Source organism: Sminthopsis crassicaudata, chromosome 4 (genome assembly GCF_048593235.1).
Source record: "Sminthopsis crassicaudata isolate SCR6 chromosome 4, ASM4859323v1, whole genome shotgun sequence".
Lineage (NCBI taxonomy): Eukaryota > Metazoa > Chordata > Mammalia > Dasyuromorphia > Dasyuridae > Sminthopsis > Sminthopsis crassicaudata.
The window spans coordinates 121,984,899-122,006,082 of NC_133620.1; positions in this window are offsets into that span (position 1 = coordinate 121,984,899).

Genomic DNA, 21,184 nt, shown 5'->3' on the forward strand with positions numbered 1-21,184 from the left:
ATCTCATTAGATTATTTCTAATAGTAGGATCATAGGATCTATTAGTTAAGTACTTGAAGGAACATATAGTACAATCCCCATATTTTTTAACTGATGAAAAATTGATACTGAAAGAAGTAACATGATTGGGGCAGCTAGGTGAATAGTGCACCAGCCCTGAAGTCAGGAGGACCTGAGTTCAAATCTGGTCTCAGATATTTAACACTTTCTAGTGTGACCGTAGGCAAGTCACTTAACCCCAATTGCCTCAGCAAAAATAAATAAATAAAATAATTAATTAATTAATAGTACATGTTTCACCCAAAGTCATATGTCCAGCAAGGCCAGTAAGACCTCAGACCCTCAGATTAGTGTTTATTTCTTTGCACTATATTTATATCTTGCCTTCAGATTTTTGAGGCATTTTTACAAATATTTGTGAATTTGAAACTGACAAACTCCATGATATAAGTGTACTTTTTAGGATAAAACCTTAATGAGACAGTTAAAGCATCATCACTTATTCAACATCATAATTTTTTAGCATTGGGGCCAGAACTATAACTCCTAGTTCAATGTTTCCATAATCCCCAGGAGGAACTCAAGAAATATTTAAAGAAACATTAGTGAACTCTTAAGAGTTTTGATTCTATTTTTTTCAACTAAAATATTGATGGAGCCTTCATATAGTCTACTGTGTGCTAAACACCATGTTAAGTGCTTTACAAATATTATTTTCTAGTGTCATTTAATAATCTAATAATTATCATGTAACTTAAAAAACATATTATCTAATAGACATGTTAATGACTTTCTAAGAATTCAAGAAGCAATAAAACAAAACCAAAAGAATGAAAATAATGAAAAAATAGACAACAATGTGAAATATCTCATTGGAAAAACAACTGACTTGGAAAATAGAATATACAAGACTAATTCAATTGCTCTGAAAACTAGAAAAGGTGAATGTGACAAATGGAAAGTGTGGAACTCTCCAAAAGATGCTAATTTGAATACAAATTGGTCTCAACAATCTGATATCAACTCCTGATGACAGAAAAAAAAAACCAACTAATTAAAACTCAATATTTCTTCTCAACCTAATGTACACTGTATAAATTCAAAAGCTTCAGGAAGAACTTCCAATAACTATCTCTACACTCATATCTGCATATATAGAATATTCTAAAATAGGCTGATGAAATTATCTAGTCTGTTTTCATCCATAAAAAGCATAGAATCTATTAGGCCTATTCCCCTTTGCTGAAGGTTGATATTTAGTACAATTGACATAATGTTCATCAAGCATTCTTGCCTGAGTGCTGGGGGTTATACCAAATTCCCACTGCAGTTCATAACTGATTGAAGGGTCTTTATTGAAAAGAGTTTCACATTAATATCATATGATAGACATTATATGTTACATAATAATTAATATCATATGTTTCTTTAACTTGCTGGTGCTTAAATTTTTTTTCAGGCTCACATGTAATGATATAATTAACCATCAGTTGCATTGTTGGTGGAGTTGTGAAAGAATCCAACCATTCTGGAGAGCAATATGAAACTATGCCCAAAAAGTTATCAAACTGTGCATACCCTGTGATCCAGCAGTACTACTACTGGGCTTATATCCCAAAGAAATACTAAAGAAGGGAAAGGGACCTGTATGTGCCAAAATGTTTGTGGCAGCCCTTTTTGTAGTGGCTAGAAAATGGAAAATGAATGGATGCCCATCAATTGGAGAATGGTTGGATAAACTATGGTATATGAATGTTATGGAATATTATTGCTCTGTAAGAAAGAAGGATGAACAGAGAGGCTTAGAGAGATTTACATTGACTGATGCTGAGTGAAATGAGCAGAACCAGGAGATCATTATGCACTTCAACGATACTGTATGAAGATGTATTCTGATTGAAGTGGATATCTTCAACATAGAGAAGATCTAATTCAATTCCAGTTCATCAATGATGGACAGAATCAACTACACCCAGAGAAGGAACACTGGGAATTGAGTGTAAACTGTTTGCACAATTGTCTTTCTACCCAGGTTACTTTTACCTTCTGAATCCAATTCTTACCGTGCAACAAGAAACTCAGTTTTACACACATATATTGTATCGTGGATATATTGTAACACATGTAATATGTATGGGATTGCCTGTCATCTAGGGGAGGGGGTAGAGGGAGAGAGGGGAAAATTTGAAAAGGAAGTGAGTACAAGGGATAATTCTGTAAAAAAAATTACCCATGCATATGTAATGTCAAAAAATTATAATTATAAAATGAAAAATTTAATAAATAAAAATTAATAATTAATCATCAGTTATAATTGTTTACTATACACAGCTATCTACTAGTAAGTTTGCCTTAACAAGATGTGAATTAGAATTTTCTGAGGATATCATATTAGAAATTAGTAGAAATTTACAATAGCAGGAAAATTATGGTAGTTCTGTTGCATTGCTCTTTGGTAAGACAATAGTTTGAGTATTGTGTTGTTTGGTACTTTACATTTTGGAAAGGACTGGATGGACACTGGGAAGTTAAGACTTGTTCTATGATATCCCCTTCCCCTCCTAGATTTCTATACTTAATTGAGTATGTATATTATTCTTTCTTTGAGCTAACTCTGATAAGAGTATAGTTCACTCACTTCCCCAAACACATATTCCCTATGTTTCCCCTCCCCCAACATAAAAGCCTTTTTTTTTAAACCTCTTTTACATGAAATAACTTACCTCATTCTATTCCTCCATTTCCCTTCGTATCAGTGCATTCCTCTTTCTCATTTCTTAGTTTTATTTTCATATATCCTTTCATATTCAACTCACTCCTTTACCCTCTGTCTAGATATACTCCTAAATGTCCTAAAAATGAGAAAGTTTTATGAGTTACATTATTTTCTTATGTAGAAATGTAAACAATTTGATTTTATTAGGTCCCTTATTATTTCCCTCTCCTATTTACCTTTTTATGCTTCTCTTCAGTCTTGTATTTGAAAGTCAAATTGAAATTCTCTATTTTATTGAATATCAATTTTTTCCTTGGAAGGATTATATTCTTTTTTACTAGGTAGGTAGTTCTTGCTTGTAATGCTAGATTCTTTGATCTTCAGAATATCAAATCTCAAGCTCTCTATGTCTTTAATGTAAAAGCTGCTATAACTTTTGTTATCCTGACTGTGTCATCATGATACTTGAATTCTTTCTTTGTGACTGCTTGTAGTATTTTCTTCTTGATATGGGATGTCTGGGATTTGACAATAATATTTCTGGAAGTTTTCATTTAGAGATCTTTTTAGGAGGTGATCAGTGAATTCTTTCAGATTCTATTTTACACTTTGGTTCTAGAATATCAGGACAGTTTTCTGATTCTTGAAAAATAATGGCTAGGTTCCTTTTTTGGTTATAATTTTCAGGTAGTCCAATGATTTAAAAATTTTTAAAGTATCTCCCCTGGATCTATTTTCTAGCTTAGTTGTTTTTCTCATGAGATATTTCACATTATTGTCTATTTTTTCATTCTTTTGGTTTTATTTTATTATTTCTTGATTTCTTAAAAAGTCATTAGCTTTGAGGTGGCACCAAGATGGCAGAGAGGACACACATTTTTTTCTCATCTTCTCCCATGTTATTGGCCAGAACTCTGAACTTGAAACAAAGAGCTAAGTCAGTGGAATTGATAGGGACAATAGTTATCTAATTTAGCATGGTTCAATATGATTGATTGAATCCTATAAGGAGATGTTATGGGCCAGAATTGAAACAAGATACTAAGTGGAATTGAGGAGACAATGGTTAAATCTAGTTTAGCATTGATTTAATCCTACAACAAATAATGGTTTTCTAGTAATATAATGATTAATGTATACTCAGTGTGGAGCATATAAGGGGGGACTCACAGCCACATTCATTCATCCCATCTCATACCACCTTGGTGACAAGATCTCCTTCTTGTCTTCTCCACTAAAACCAAGACTCTGGAAGTCTCTCCAGAAATCTGCCCAGCCCCAGGAAGAAGATAATAAAGGATCTGGGCTATAAGAAAACTAACTGGTCTCCAGAAAAGGAGACAAGACTTTGAAAGAGATAATAAAGGATGTGGACATTAATCCCTGGCTGCACTTGTGATGATTACTGAACTGAAAGAAAGGCTGCTCCCAAAGACTCCCAAAGAAAAAGAAACAGAGAATATTACATTTTAGAGAGAACATTACACTCCCACAACCCTCAGACTAATTAACAAATCTAACCTCTGAATTAGTTCAGGACTGACAGAATCCACAAATATTGGGAGTGTAACAAATTACCAGCAGAAGATAATTTTGAAGCTCTCCAGAAAAAGTCTGTTTCAATCTGGCATGGAGGGAATCAGGTCAACCAGGGATGCCAGTGAAGTCAATGCACAGACCTGGACACTGTGTCAGAGAATCTATGGAGAGGAATCTATAGCAGTGTTGGCTACTCTGCCTGGATGCAATCCAGTAGATCAGCAGAATAGTTACACAACACCCAACACAAACACAAAAGTAAATGGTGAACCCCAAAATGCCAGAATTTCATGGGACCTGGCCATGCCCACCTAGCACCTGAAATCAGTCATTGTGCTACACTTATAGAGGAAACTTGGAAAATTTCCTTTGCCCTAAAATCAGATCACAACTTAAAAAAAATAAAAATAATAAAGCAAAAAGAACTCTGACCACAGAGAGTTTTTATGGTGAAAAAGAAGAACAGATTTCAAATCCTGAGACTAAAAGCAGATCATCTCCAAATGAAGCCCCAAAGGGTGATATAAACTGGTCCTCATTACACAAGGCTCTCCTAGAAGAAATTACAAAAGATCTTAGAAGAGAAGTGGAAGAAAAATTGGGAAAGGAAATGAAAACTTTACAAGAGGATTTGGAAAAAGAAACACAGAAATTATCTGAAGAAAATTCACTACAAAATAGACTTAGTGAAGTGGAAAAAAGCATATTAACTCCTTAAAAACAGAGTTGACAAAATGGAAAAAGAAAACAACTCTTTGAAAAACAGAATTTGTGAAAGGAAAAAAAAAGAAAAAGAAAATAACTTCTTAAAAAAAAGAATTTATGAAATAGAAAAAAAAACATAGAACAAAACAACTCATTTAAAAATTCAATTGAATAAATTAAAAAAAAAAGCTAAAAAAAAAAAGTAAATGAAGAAAATAATTCACTAAAAATCAAAACTGAAAAAGTGGAAATAAATAACTCAATGAGACATCAAGAATCAGTCAAGCAAAATCAAAAAAATGAAAAATAGAAGAAAATGTAAAATACCTACTTGGGAAAACAACTGGCCTAGAAAATAGATCTAGGAGAAACAATCTAAGGATTATTGGACTTCCTGAAAACCATGATGAAAAGAAAAAAGAGCTAGACCTTATTTTTCAAGAAATCATCAAAGAGAACTGTCCTGATGTCATAGAATCAGAAGGAAAAATAACTATTGAAAGAATTCACGAAATGCCTCCTGAAAGAGACCCCAAAAATTAAAATTACAAAACATATCGTGGCAAAATTTCAGAACTATTGAACTAAGGAAAAAATATTGCAAGCAACCAGAAAAAAAAATCAAATACTGAGGAGCCACAATAAGAATTACCCAGCAGCTTCTACCTTAAAGGATCAAAGGGCATGGAATCTGATATACCAAAAGGCAAAGGAACTTGGAATGCAGGCAAGAATAAACTATCCCACTAAACTGAGCATTTTCTTTCAGGAAAGAAGATGGGCATTCAACAAAACATGAATTCCATTTATTTCTGATGAAAAGACCACAACTGAATAAAAAATTTTATTTCCAAATATAAAACTCAAGAGAAACATAAAAGCTAATAATAAAAGAACTCTTGAGAACTGTGTCTCTGTTATGGGTATACATAGATAGTGCATGTATAATTTGATTTTACTATTACAATATAAAAAAGAAACTAAAGATGGAAAGGGAATTATACCAGAAAAAGGGGGCAATAGAGGTAAAATGAGGAAAATTACATCTCACAAAACTAAGAAAACCTATTATAATTGAGAGAAAGAAGGGATGAGGATGAATATTGTGTGAATTTTACTCCCATCAGATTTGTCTTGAAGAGAGAATATTAGACATATTTGGTTTCACAAAGAAACTTCTCTCAACTTATAGGAAAGTGGGAGGGGAAGGGGGAAAAAGAAGGGGTAGGCTAATAGAGGGGAAAACAAAAATAGTAGAGGAAAACTATAAGAAAGGGGGAGGGGTGTTAAAGGGGGAGACAAATGGTACTCATAAGTAAAATACTGGAGAGAAGGGAAAGGAGAAAAGGAAAGAGAAAAGTATAATTTAGAGTAAATAAGATGGCAGGAAATACAGAATTAGTAGTTTTAACCATAAATGTGAATGAAATGAACTCTCCCATAAAGCAAAAGCAGATAGCAGACTGAATAAAAAGCCAAAAACAACAATATATTGTTTACAAAAAATACATTTAAAGCAGAGTGATACATATAGAGTAAAAGTAGATGGCTAGAGGAGAATCTATTATGCTTCAGGTGAAGTTTAAAAAAAAAAAAAGAAGAAGAAGAAGAAGAAGAAGAAGAAGAAGAAGAAGAAGCAGGAATAGTCACCCTGATCTCAGATCAAGCGAAAACAAAAATTGTTCTAATTAAAAGAGATAAGGAAGGAAACTACATCTTGCTAAAGGGTACCATAAATAATGAAGCAATATCAATATTAACTATATATGCACCAAATGGTATAGCATCTAAATTCCTAAAGGAGAAGTTAAGAGAGTTGTAAGAAGAAGAAATAGACAGCAAAACTATAACAGTGGGAGATCTCAACCTTACTTTCTCAGAACTAGATAAATTTAACCACAAAATAAATAAGAAAGAAGTTAAGGAGGTAAATAGAATGCTAAAAAAAAAAGTTAGGTATTATAAATAAATCTTTGGAGAAAATTGAATGAAGACAGAAAGGAGTACATCTCGGCAGTTCATGGAACTATACAAAAATTGACCATATATTAGAACATAAATAACTCAAAATCAAATGCAGAAAGACAGAAATAGTAAATGCATTTTTTAGATCATGAGACAATAAAAATTACATTCAATCGAAGGCCAGGGGAAAATAGACCAAAAAGTAATTGGAAACTAAATAATCTCATACTAAAGAATGAATGGGTGAAACAGGAATTGAGAGACACAATCAATAATTTCATTCAAGAGAATGACAATAATGAGACAACATAACAGAATTTGTAAGATGCAGCCAAAGCAGTAATAAGGGGAAATTTTATATCTCTACATAATTATTTGCATAAAATAGAAAAAGAAAAGATCAATGAATTGGGCTTGCAACCAGAAAAGCTAGAAAAAAAAATTAAAACCCCTCAATCAAATGCCCAACTTGAAATTCTAAAAATAAAAGAGATCAATAAAATTGAAACTAAAAAAACTATTTAATTAATAAATAAATTTTTAATAAAAAAAAAAAACAAAATAGATAAACCTTTAGTTAATTTGATTAGAAAAAGGAAAGAGGAAAATCAAATTGTTAGTCTCAAAAATGAAAAGGGAGAACTTTCCACCAATGAAGAAGAAATTAGAGCAGTAATTAGGAGTTATTTTCCCCGACTTTATACCAATAAATTTGATAACCTAAATGAAATGGAGGAATACCTACAAAAATATAGATTGTCCAGATTAACAGAAGAAGAAATAAATTACTTAAATAGTCCCATTTTAGAAAAAGAAATTACATGTGAATTCTACCAAACATTCAAAGAAAAATTAACTCCAATACTCTATAAACTAAATTTTTTTAAAAAATAGAAAAAGAAGGACTTCTATAAAACTCCTTTTATGACACAGACATGGTACTAATACCTAAATCAGGTAGGATGAAAACAGAGAAAGAAAAATATAGATCAATTTCCCTAATATTGATGCAAAATTTGTAAATAAAATATTAGCAAAGAGATTACAGAAAGTTATCCCAAGAATAATACACCATGATCAAGTAGGACTTATACCAAGAAGGCAGGGATGGTTCAATATTAGGAAAACTACTAGCATAATTGACTATATCAATAATCAAACTAATAAAAACCATATGAATACCTCAGTAGATGCAGAAAAAGCATTTGATAAAATCCAACATCCATTCCTATTAAAAAATACTAGAAAGTATAGAAATAAATGGACTTTTCCTTAAAATAGTCAGGACCATATATTTAAAACCATCAGCAAGCATCATATGTAATTGGGATAAACTGGAACCATTCCCAATAAGACCAGGGGTAAAATAAGGTTGCCCACTATCACCATTACTATTCAATATTTTATTAGAAATGCCAACTCTGGAAATAAGAAAAGAAGAAGAGATTAAAGTAATTAGAATAGGTAATAAGGAAATGAAATTATCACTCTTTGCAGATGATATGATGGTATACTTACAGAACTTTAGAGAATCAACTAAAAAACTATTGGAAATAATCCTCAACTTCAGCAAAGTTGCAAGATACAAAATAAATCCACATAAATCATTAACATTTTTATAGTGTGGTTCACTAACCAAAAATACAAAGATACAAAGAGAAATTCCATTTAAAATAACTGTTGATAGTATAAAATATTTGGGAATCTATCTGCCAAGGGAGTCAGGAACTATATGAGCAAAACTACAAAACACTTTCTACACAAATAAAGTCAGATCTAAACAACTGGAAAAATATTAAGTGTTCTTGGATAGGTCAAGTGAACATAATAAAGATGACAATATTACCTAAACTAATCTACCCACATGTGTAAAAATTACTCACATGTGTAAAAATATTTGTGGCAGCCCTTTTTGTAGTGGCTAGAAACTGGAAACTAAATGGATGCCCATCAATTGGAAAATGGCTGAATAAATTATTGCATATTAATATTATGGAATGTAGTGTTCTCTAAATTGTAATGTTCTCTGTGAGCAGGTTTCTTGGGGAGCTTCTGGAGGCAGCCTTAGTTTCAGTTCAGTTCAATAATCTCAGGTGCAACCAGGAGTTAAAGTCCAGATATTTTATTGTGTCCTTCAAAGTCTTATCTCCTTCACTTGGGACTCAGCTAGTTTTCTGGAGGCCTTCCTCTCTCTTTGGTTCCCAAGAGCTCTTGCTGATAGTCCTTTGTCTCTGCCAGCTTCTTTCCAATGTCTCCAGCCAGCACAAAGATGGAAGTGGGAATGAATCTTGACTCTGAATCTCCTGTAAGTCCTCCCAAAGTCCTCCCAAAGTTCTCCTGAAGTTCTTTCCCGAAGTTCTGAGAGCTTCCTGCTTATATGCTGCACACTATCATTTCAACACTAGGAAACCATTATTTATTGTAGGATAAAATTAATGCTAAATTATATTTAACCATTGTCTCCTCAATTCCACTCAGTGCCTTGTTTCAAGTTCTGGCCCATAACATCTCCTTGTAGGATCAGATCAATCATACTGAACCATGCTAAATTAGATAATTATATCCATTTCAGTGATTTAGCACCTTCTAAGAATCCTAACAATGGAATATTATTGTTCTGTAAGAAATGACCAAGAGGATGATTTCAGAGAAGCCTGAAGAGACTTACATGTACTGATGCTAAGTGAAATGAGCAGAACCAGCAGATCATTATATATGGCAACAAGAAGATTATAGTATGATCAGTTCTGATGAACATGCCTCGCTTTAACAATGAGATGATTCAAACCAGTCCTAATTGTTCAGTAATGGAGAGAGCCATCTACACCCAGAGATTGGACTGTGGGAACTGAGTGTGGTTCACAATATAGCATTTTCACTCTTTTTGTTGTTGTTTGCTTGCATTTTATTTTGTTTCTCTTTTTTTCTTGTGCAACACAATAATTGGATAAATATGTATACATATATTGGATTTAACATATATTTCTACCATGTTTAACATATGTTGAATTACTTACCATCTAGGGGAGGGCATGGGGAAACTAAAGGGGGGAAATGGAACACAGGATTTTGCAAGGGCTAATATTGAAGAATTGTCCACATATGTGTTTTGAAAAATAAAAAGTTTTAATATAAAAAAGAAAGAAACTAGTATTTTAAAAAAACTCATTAGCTTCCATTTGCTCAATTCTAATTTTAAGGAATTCTTATCTTCAATGACATTTGTAAGGAATTTTTTCCCCAGTGGATTTTTGTGCCTCTTTTGCCATTTGACCAATTTTGCTTGTTAAAGTGTTATTTTTCTTCAGTATTTTTGTGTCTCCTTAACAAAGCTATTGATTCTTTTTTTTTCATGATTTTCCTGCATCATTCTCATTTATCTTCCCAAGTTTTCTTGACTTTCAAAATTATTTTTGAGCTTTTTCACAACCTAAGACTGACTTTATTTTTCTTGGAGTCTTAGAATGTGGGAACTTTGATTTTATCTTCTTCTGAGTATGTGTGTTTTGATCTCCCTTGTCACATAGTAACTTTTTATTGATCAGAATTTTTTGTTGTTTACTCATTTTTCCAGTCTATTTTTTACCTTTTAACTCTTTGTTAAAGTGGGACAATGCTTCCAGAGTAAAGCACTCACTGTCCCAAGCTTGGGAGTTTTGTGCAATTATTTTCAAAGATACTTTTAGGGACTTGTAAGTTTTTAGTTCTTCCAAGGTGGTGTGATTTACAGAGAAGTACATTTACCACTTTCCTGTCCTGTGATCTGAGTGACCATAAGCACTCTTTTCTATCCTGTAACTGTGACTAAGGTCCCTACTCTATTGCACCTTCAGGCTCTAGTGTGCCGGTATTCCTCTTTACCCTGGAATTGCCACTTAGGGCCATGATCCAAATCTGAGCATGGGCAAAATAACAGTACCAGCAAAGAGATGCCTGCAATCTGCTTCTGATCAGTTATTGTTCAATTCCTTTACATCTATGGGTTGAGAGTTCTGGAAGTAGATACTTCAGTGCTGATTCATTGGCTTTCAAGGTCTTCTCCTGGTTTGCTAGGACGTAATCTGCACTGGCATAGCCTGCACTGGAGTCATTCCACTCTCATACAGGTGTGACAGATTTTTCTACTGACTATCTAATTTGTTGTTGGCTGTAAAATTATTTCACCTCATCGTTTTATGAGTTCTACTGCTCCAAGAATTATTTTATGGCAGTATTTAAAGCTGTTTGGAAGGGTTTAGGGAGAGCTCAAGTGAGTCACTGTCTTTTTACTGTCATCTTGGCTTCACTTCCAAAATCAGAGATTTAAAATAAATTGCCTTGAATCGAGGTATGCTTTTAAAATTAAATCATTCTAAAATCTTGAAAGATTAAATTCTATTTATATGAACAAAAAAAGCTGTAGTGAAAATTTTAATCAATCAAGACATTTTGTCTTTATTGCTGATTTTCTGTTTTCTATGCCTCGGGTATATCTGTTGTTTTTCTCAAAGAGTATCTTAAGTCAAAGATTAGAATCAGAATAATTTTATTTGCTATTAACTTTGACCTACAAATAAATCTAGACATTCTCAAATCTTCCCTCTCCTTCACCATCCATATCTATTCATTTGATAAGTTTTGTCAACTATACTTTCAAAACATTCCCTTCTGTTTACTCAGAAGAGCCCTGCACTATCTGTTCTCCACACCTGGAACACTTTCCCCCTTCTTTTCTGTCTCCTAGATTCCCTAGCTTCTTTTAAGCCCCAGAGAAAAATCTTGCAATTGGCTCCCCAGTTCGGATGCAGTCAAAATAATATTGACCTAAAAAGGTGGAAGAGTCATTGATGAAAGGAAATACAATTGGTCAAATTTTTTATATTATTATCATTAACGATAGAAATTTCATTTGTGTAGTTCAGAGATATGTTTAAGGCACATGCCAAGCATTGTTGATACAAGCAAGATCCCTGACTTTAAGTAAGAAGCTCATAAGATTCCAGCAGTTAGTACATAAAATTGATGTAGCATTTATCTTCCACATCTATACTTTGGTACATACTATATATACTCTATATCTGAAAGGCACTCCTTCCCATCCCTCTATTTCTTAAAATCTCTTACTTAAAATCTCAGGACACTCCTAGAACATTTTACAAGTGTCCTTAATTTTTGGTGTTCTCTCTTTCCTTATCACTATGTGTTAATTTGTTTACTTATTTGTAATCACCAAATAGAATAGAAGTTTCTTGTTTTTGTTTGCCTTTCATTCCTTCATACCTGATAGAGTGCCATGCACAAAGTTTTTAAAATGCCTGTCAAATTATAACTTTCTTTATTGAACACATACTCCCAAAATAAAAAAAAACAGAAAAACAAAAAAATGTAGTATTGGAGAACAGAACCTATCTTGGGAGACTAGACAGCTGGTAATATTCAAATCATTAAACTTAAAGTTGGAAATTTTTAAAAAATATATTTTGTCAATTTACACTATAAAATCTGTAATAATATACTCATTTTACAATTGATAGAACTTCAATACAGAGGGGGAAATGTCATTAAAATCCCCATTGAGAATCAGCAGCAGAACAAGAAATGATAGAAATACTGTCCAAGTCTGTAGCCCTTCACTTTTTATTTGTTCATAGAACTATAGTGTGTCCTATGAACTTTATAATTATAGAGTATGCCTGTCTTGGAAAAAAAAGATCTTCTGGTCTACTGGAAAGATATGATATTTAGGACAAAAGTTTTTCTTTCATATCAAAGTGAAGGAATCTAGAAACTGAAATATCAACTGGAACTTGATCCAAACCTTCCATCAGAGCCTGAGAAATATAATTTCACCTTTCCAGACTGGACTTGGCTTAGAGCTTGTGCCCCATCTAGTGTTACTCTTTTTTCTCTCTAAGTATTTCTCCTTTGGAAAAATCTTCTATCTGCTTGGATAGCCATTCAGAGCCATCTGGGTTCAAAGTCACCTTGGACTAATTTCTGAATTGTTAAACTGACCATCCCCAATACACAGTCAAGGAAGGCAGCTGAATCTTCTTCCTAGGCAGCACAGTAAATACTTTGAGATGCTGGAAATAGATAAATACAGATTGGTGCTGCTGTGAACATTAATCCCTCTAATTTAACAAATGGATTCCTCCTCCCCCCAATCATCTATTTTCTTTCAGAAAATAGTCAGCCTAATCAGCATGGATTCAAGGGAACAAAGAAAAAGCACAGTAAACATTAGCCATTCCTTCATTAAAAAGACACCAATGGCTATTGATGGCATTGACCTCTAAATATTTGACTTTCAGAGTGTGGTATTCCAAAGATGGACATTCTTTAAACTCAGCAGAATGAAAGAATCTAGGCACCTGGCTCTAAGACAATGTGACTATGATTATGTGAGCATGTGTGAGTGATGTGCTCTCAACCACAAGCCTGATTCAAATAAGTGTTGCAAAATTAGAATGGCCTAGCCAACCAGAGATTGACTAATTGAAACATGGCAACAAAAATAAGGATGCTAGTTCCCTTTTAGTATCTATAAGAAAAGTAATATATTCATTTCTGCGTACACTCTTGTCATTGATTTCTTGATTGTTTGGAGTAGGTTGACTTTGTTTTAAGTGTCTGCAGTCTTTGAAGAGAAAGAGAGCACTGTGTTGAGATCCCTTTTGTGGGGTAGTAGAGTCAGAAAGATATAGACATGGGACCTATGAAACTTTTTAAATAACTGGAAGAAAATGCCTGAGGGCTTCAATTGTACATTGCTTAGATGCCTTAGACCAGTGATTCTCAAAATATAGTTCAGAGAATCCTGGGAGTCTTTGAAGTTCTTTCAGAAGATCTACCAATTCAAAATTAGTTTTTATTTCTAATATGGTAATAACTATAAATATAATCCACATAAATAAAAACTCTTTGGAGAGATCCTCAATAATTTTTAATAGTATGACGATACTGAGAACAAAAGTTTAAGAACCATTGACTTAGACTGATGAATATTGTTTCTGGGATTGAACTGAATCCTTTTTGAGAAATGATCAATTTCTCTTTAATTTTCACAAATTTTGAATAAGAAATGTACATATCAATTGTTGGATTTCAGCTTCTTCTTTGTCATCTTACTTTATACCAGGAAGACATTTTTGATCCTAATACAAGGAAATAAAACATCAACACAAATGCATGTCCCCACAATAATAATTTTTGTTTAGTTATTTTTCAATCATGTCTGATTCTTTGTGATCCCATTTAGGGTTTGCTTGGCAAAGATACTAGAGCAATTTGAGGAATCTATATGGGGATGCCCAATGAGCATACAGAAATACTATTTTTAGAATGAAGAGAAATCTGACCTGGAGATATAGATTTGGTAAATCTTCCAATAAAATGGAAGTTATAAACAGGAATAAATGAGAACATCAGGGGAAAGATTACTGAAAAGGCAGAGATTTGGTGACCAATTAAATTTAGGTGATGGTGAGGATAGAAAAGACAAAAGTAGCAGAGAAATATCTAATGAAGTATCAGGGAAAAATAGAAAAGAATATATCAAAAAGAAGGGACAATGGCAAATGCAGCAGAGAATTCAAGAAGGATGAAAGATGGAGAAAAGCCACTAGGATTGGAAACCATGATATCATTGGTTACCTTTCTAAAAGGCAGTGATGTTAAAATCTAGATAACTAAATGGTTGGTAAAAGAGATGACATGATGCAGGGGAATAAGAACTGAGTTTAGAATCAAAAAACGACTTCAAATCCTGTCTCTTCTACTACTTATATGTGTAAGTTTGTGGACAAATCATGATGATCTAATGAAAAGGTTTTATTTGAATAAGATCTTCCCTTTATTGTGATGATGCAATAGACGGATCCTATGCTGTTGAAAGTAGCTAGAACCTCTTGTATGTTATTACCTAAATGAAAATAACCTGGTTTTTTTTTTCTCCCAATTTGAGAATATTTTTAAAAGCTAACTTTTAGGAGTCTCTGGTGGTGAATGATAAAGCTGACTCCTCATAGTGGATTTTAAAAGAAACTTTGATTTGCTATCAAGTCATTTTTAGAAGCAGGATTTTGAGACTCATTTAGCTTTTAAGGCACATATTGTATTGCTTGCATTTCCAACCTTTAACTAGGAGACACCTGAAATCGCAAGCTTTCCTAGACAGTGAGAGGAAAGAAAAGAAAAATTTTCCTTGGCAAAACCATCTCTGTTTACCAAGTCATAAAAATTTGTTAAAATTTAAACTGATCTTTACATAGTATTTATTGTACAGATATAGCACAAAAGACTTATCTTCCCGTAGGCTTTTAACCTTTGATGCTTATGAGTCCAATTTCTGTCTTCCAGAAGGTCATAAAATTGGAAAAAAAAGCTCAGTGATAAGATGAGAACTATCATTTTAGAGATGATAAAATAGCCCAGAGAAGTTAAATAGTTTTCCAAGGTCACACAGTTAGGATCCCATCTCAGATGACTTCTGCTCACCATATTGTTTGTACTACATTACAGTGCTTTACTATGGCTTAAAGCTTTTCATTATGTTGCACTGTCTTTCATCAAGATAAAAGCTCAAGAAGTGACCAGTGAGATCCCATTCTCAACAGACTATGCCAATAGAAAACTCCTTTAATAAATATTGCCAAAATTTCCCTGAGTTTCAGTTACCTCATCTATAAAATGGGGAAAATAATGCCCCTAGTACTTAAAGCAAGGATTGATGTAAGGATAATAAGAGACCATTTATGCCGAGTTCATTTTTACAAACCCTAAAGTTAAGGCACGTGATTGTTAATTACTATCATTAACCACCATAAGATTATTTAGAGCTAGAAAATCTAGAAGATTATATAGGTCATGGAGTCCAATCCCCTTATTTTACGAATATGAAATCTAATGCTTATAGGGTGGCATTGCAGAAGGAGCTATAATGGAAAGGGATCTGGATCTAGAGATAGTAGAAACCTGGATTCCAATTTGGTCTGTGAAACTTATCAGTTATGCACCCTAGGCAATGGTATGATGGAAAGAATGATGAATTGTATATCAAAGGCCTAAATAGGCCTTCCTAAATAGGAATCCCAACTTTGCTAGTTATTATCTGTGTAATCTTGGCAAAGTCACTTAACTTTTTGGTCACACTTTGATCATCCCTAAAAATCTGAGGGTAAGGGATAGCTAGGTACAGTGGATATAGTACTAGCACTGGAGTCAGGAGGACCTGAGTTCAAATCTAGCCTCAGACACTTAACAATTTTTAGCTATGTGACCTCTGGCAAGTCATTTAACCCAAATTGCCCAACATTTTTTTTTTTTTAAGTCTGAGGATTTGGGAAATGTTTTGTGGGACTATAAGTGCATAACATATCAAATTGTTTGCTTTTTCAGGGAGGAAGAGAGAGAATTTGGAATTCAAAATTTTTAAAAATTAAATGTTAAAAATTGTTTTTACATATAACTGGGGAAAAAATTAAGTATTAAATAAATATATTTTAAATTTGATGATTAGACTAGATGACTTCTAACATCTTTCTCAATAGATCTAAATCAATGGTCACATAATACTATATAATTATATGAGGCATGTTCATTGACATGTACATATATATGAGTCTGTGTAAACTGAACAAGGATCAGAGTCTATGTTGAAAAAACATAAAAAATATAGTAGTTACATTATAGTATTCCCAATTTAAACATAAATCCTGTACTCAATTTAAATATTTCTATGTGTGTTATGTTGGGCAAATTATGTTTGTCCACATGGGTCTGTCTAGATGTGTCTCAGGAAGAAACAGAAACAATCTCCTTTACCTACCTTTATCCAAGGGAAATTAATTCCTTCCAGGAGAGAAGTAAGAGGTTGTTCAATCCTGCTCTCCTCAAAGTTGGAATCATAACTGTCTCCTCCACATGTACCTTCATTATTAGTCTAGAGGATATTATTTTAAAGTTCAAGGTGAATTCCTGATCACTAGCTCTTAATAGTCGTATTCCAAATTAGATGTCTAAAATTTGATGTTTTCTATCAAATTTCCATCACACATAGCAAAAAGCAAATAAAGCCTTTTCCCAATTCAATAGAAAACAGATCAGAGGGCCTGTACAGATGAGAATATGCCAGGTAATAAATAATTTAAAGAAACATTTGCTAAGCTCAGATTTTTGAAAATGGGGGTTGCTATATAGCATCTTTTTTTTCTTTTTTCTGTGAAGCAATTGGGGTTAAGTGACTTGCCCAGGGTCACACAACTAGTAAATGTTAAATGTCTATGGTCAGATTTGAACTTTGGTCCTCCTGAATCCAGGGCTGATGCTCTATCCTTGATAGCACATTTTTTTTCTCTTTGATTTGTTCTAACCCACTTATTAGTTTGGGGATGGTAAATTTCCTCTATCAGTTCAAAAGTTATTATATTTTAAGAACTTCATTTTAAATCACAATTTCCAGTAAAAAGTGTCATTTATGTTCTGGTCCCAGTATGGAGTTTCTACAGAGGACAAAAGGGACTTGTCATATTATAATTTTTTTTCATTTAAGTTTAACTAGAGTCTTCATACCTCAAAGATATTGCATGAAAATAGAATTATAAAGTCTGACAATTCTTCATTTCCTGGCCAATTGCTACATTGCCAAGCATATTAAACTTCACTTCCTTCTATGAACACTATACTCCAACTACACTGACCCACTTGCAGTTCCTCAACCACAGTTCTCCAACTCTTACTTTCGATGTTGGCACTGGCAATTCTCCATGACTAGAATGTTCTGATAAACAAGGAAACAACATTCTATTGAAAGGAATCATAGTCCACAAATCAATATGACAATAAATTTATATGCTCCAAATGCCTTTACATTCAAATTCATAAAAAAACATTAATTGAGCTACAAGAATACACTGAGGTAATAGACAAATCCACAAGAATAACATTTGAAAGAATTAGAACTAAACCCAGAAAAGAGATGATTCCCAAAATAGTAGGAGGGAAAATACTATGCATTGACACAATATCCAAAATCCGTTTCAGCCTCCAAAATGGCCACCAGATGGGAACAGTGGAGATATGAATCTATTTCATTCATAATTTTATGGAAAAATGGCAAGAGTATCTGGACACAGTCTCCTAAATTAAAGAAGTCAAGTATGAGTCACAAGAATGAAAGGAATACTGAACCACACAGAGTAAATCTGAATGTTGTCTTCCTATTATTACTAATTATTCTCATGGTTCAGAGCATAACTATTATTTAGGGGAGTCCCTAAAATCTTGGAACAGTACTGTAAATTATAAGGATTATACAAGTCCCCAGGGGTGGCAAAGAGTTCAATGGAAGGTAAAGAGTTGATTTGGAAGCTGGAAGTATGTTTTCTTACAGTGAAATCTCAATTGCAGATAAAAACTAGCATTTTCAAGGTGAAGATGTAAGATTTACCTTATTCTATATAGATTTCTATGAGTCTTTTTTGTGTTTTGCATTATCCAGATGAAATAGAACTTTTCCTGGATCCGTTATTTATTATTAGTGAAAGTTTACTAGATGAAAGGTCCATTTACCCACATATAGGGAAACTTAGAAACAAACTACACACAGTGCTTCAAATTGCCTTTGGGAAGCCCTGAGCATTGATACAAGCCAAGAAATGATTCCCAAGAAGCCCCTAAGATAAAATTCTATCCATTTAAGACTAGAGAATGGAAATGTAGGACACAGTTAACACAGAAAATCTTCACATTAGTATTTTCTCCCCTTTTCTGGTTTCAGTGGTCTGAGAATAAAACTACTAATAGTGAAGCATGGCCAAAACCCCATAAAGAAAATAAGAGTATTGGACTAAAGGGTGCCAAGGGAAGGTTAACTAAGATTTTAACTATATGCCAGTTATATCTCTGTTAGGCCATTATAAAAATGTTATTTTATAGCTCTTTTGATCAACCAATCCCTTAATCTGGCAAAGCTTCATTGATTTAGACCACAGTGATTTAGAATTTGTGGTATTTTGGACATTAGTTGACTGAAAGTTTACTTTGTACTACTGGAGAAGAAAAAAAAATTACCAAATTAAATAATAATGTGAATTGTAAGGAGAAGCTAAGGGAAAAAATAGTATCCTATAGTGGAAAGAGCACTAACTTCAGAGTCAGTGGACCTTAATTCAAATTCCTCTTCTATATGACTCTGAGCAAAATGCTTAATCTCTAAGTCTCAGTTTCCTCATCTGTAAATTGGGGAGCTGGGATCAGATGGCTTCTGAAATTCCTTCCAGTTTTAAATTTATGTTCCTATAATCTATTTACCTATAATATTATGTAGATATACCCTTTATCAGTTCATCAAAAATCATCTGGTTAGGCTCCATTCAATCTTCATCTTCACTTTATGGTTACCATATGTTTAATTCTACAAATAAGAGGTTTATTTATGGTAGAAGAAAAAGAAATAAGATTTTATTCTGGTAGTCAGGGAGCTTACAGCCTAGTCATGGAGAAAAGACTTACAAATAAAGCAACTACTAATATAATTAAAAATAACATAAATAGAATAGAATTTTCTGCAGAGCAGGGACAGTTTCATTTTTCTCTTTTTATGTCCATTGTCAAGCACATGCCTGGCACATAATATGTGATTAATAAATGTTTATAGAATGAAGTATGTAATTAAGAGCAAAAGTATGTAGTATAAAATAAAAAAGGTACTGAAGTTCAGAGACTAAAGCACCATGTGAGAGTTTAATTTGTCATTTCAGTTGTGTCCAACTCTTTGTGACCCCATTTGGGTATTTCCTGGCAAAGAAACTGGAATGTTTTGTCATCACCTTCTCCAATTCATTTTGCAGATGAGGAAACTGAGACAAACAGGGTTGCTGATGGTTCCACAGCTAGTAAGTATATGAGGCTGGATTTGAACTTAGATTTTTCTGACCACATAGCTGAAGGGGCTTACAATCTAAATTCAAATATAGCCTCAGTCACTTACAGTGTGACCTTGGAGAAAAGTCTGGACACATTCTGTCTGCTTCAGTCTACTCACTTATAAAGTAAGGAAAATACTAGCACCTCCCAATCAGGGATATTGTGATTTATAAAATTCTTCTCACATTTTAAAGAGATATACAAATGTTCATTGTTGTAATTATTAATGAAGAGGATAGTACTTTAAAATCTTGAAACATGAAATAAATTTTAAAAACTGACTTCATTATGCTCAGTACTGGAAATACCAACTAACATAATAAAAAAGAAAGACATTTTTTGCCTTCAAAGTACTTAGTCTTTAATGGGAAAAGACAATATAAAAAGGAGCTACAAAGTGGGGGAGGGAGTAAGTATCTCCATGAAGGTAAGAAGGGGTAGTCTGAAAAGTCATAGACTAAACTGAGTTTTAAATTACCTTGGCTAATATGGGTGCTTCGTCAAATTGAATTTCCAGGGAGGACCTCACCAATGAGAGAAAGATGCTGTTGGGATGAAGGGATGTCTAATGTAAGAAGGCTACAAAAACAAAATCAGAGATGTCATCTTGGGGGTCATCAGTTTTCAGTTTCTTAGATTCTCTTGCTGCCTTCAAGGCCTAGCTCATCACCTTCTGTAGAAAGCAACTCTCTCTAAGATTGCTTTCCATCTATTCACCTAGGAATAAGCTAGGTAAATTCAGGGTTGCTTGCCACCAGAAGGCTGCCACCAGGTAATGAATTATTTTGGTCACAGATACTCATGAAACTGTCTACTAAGTGTTCCATTGGAAATAAAACAAATCCTCTAAGCAATCAATGATTCAAATTTTAACTAGTTCAGATTTGAAGTAATTTTCATCTTAGTCTAAATTGGGAGATAATTATTCCTTCACATTGTGGGGATTAGAGGCATAGTACCCCCATAATTTGCAAAATCTATAAAATTTTTGGCCTTCCTTTTTTACTGAATAAGATTTCTAATTTTTTTTCTTTTTTTAATGGGGTTTATAGCATCTTATTTATTATTAAAAATGGGTTGATATTATGCAGATATTTTATGGATTTCTCAATTTCTAAACTTTTTTCTGGGTCATTTGCTGTCTGCAGCCTCCACAAAACTGCTCCCAAATCTTTCATCTGCCAAGTCATTCCATCATAAAAAAGGCTAAGAATTTACTGGTTGAATTTCAGAAATCTGTCCCTTGAACATCTTTATTGTGCAGAATACATCTATCCACATATTAAAGTTCACTAATGTTGCCCTAGAAGTGAATTTGATGTCCACAATAATATTTCTCTCATAAATAATTAA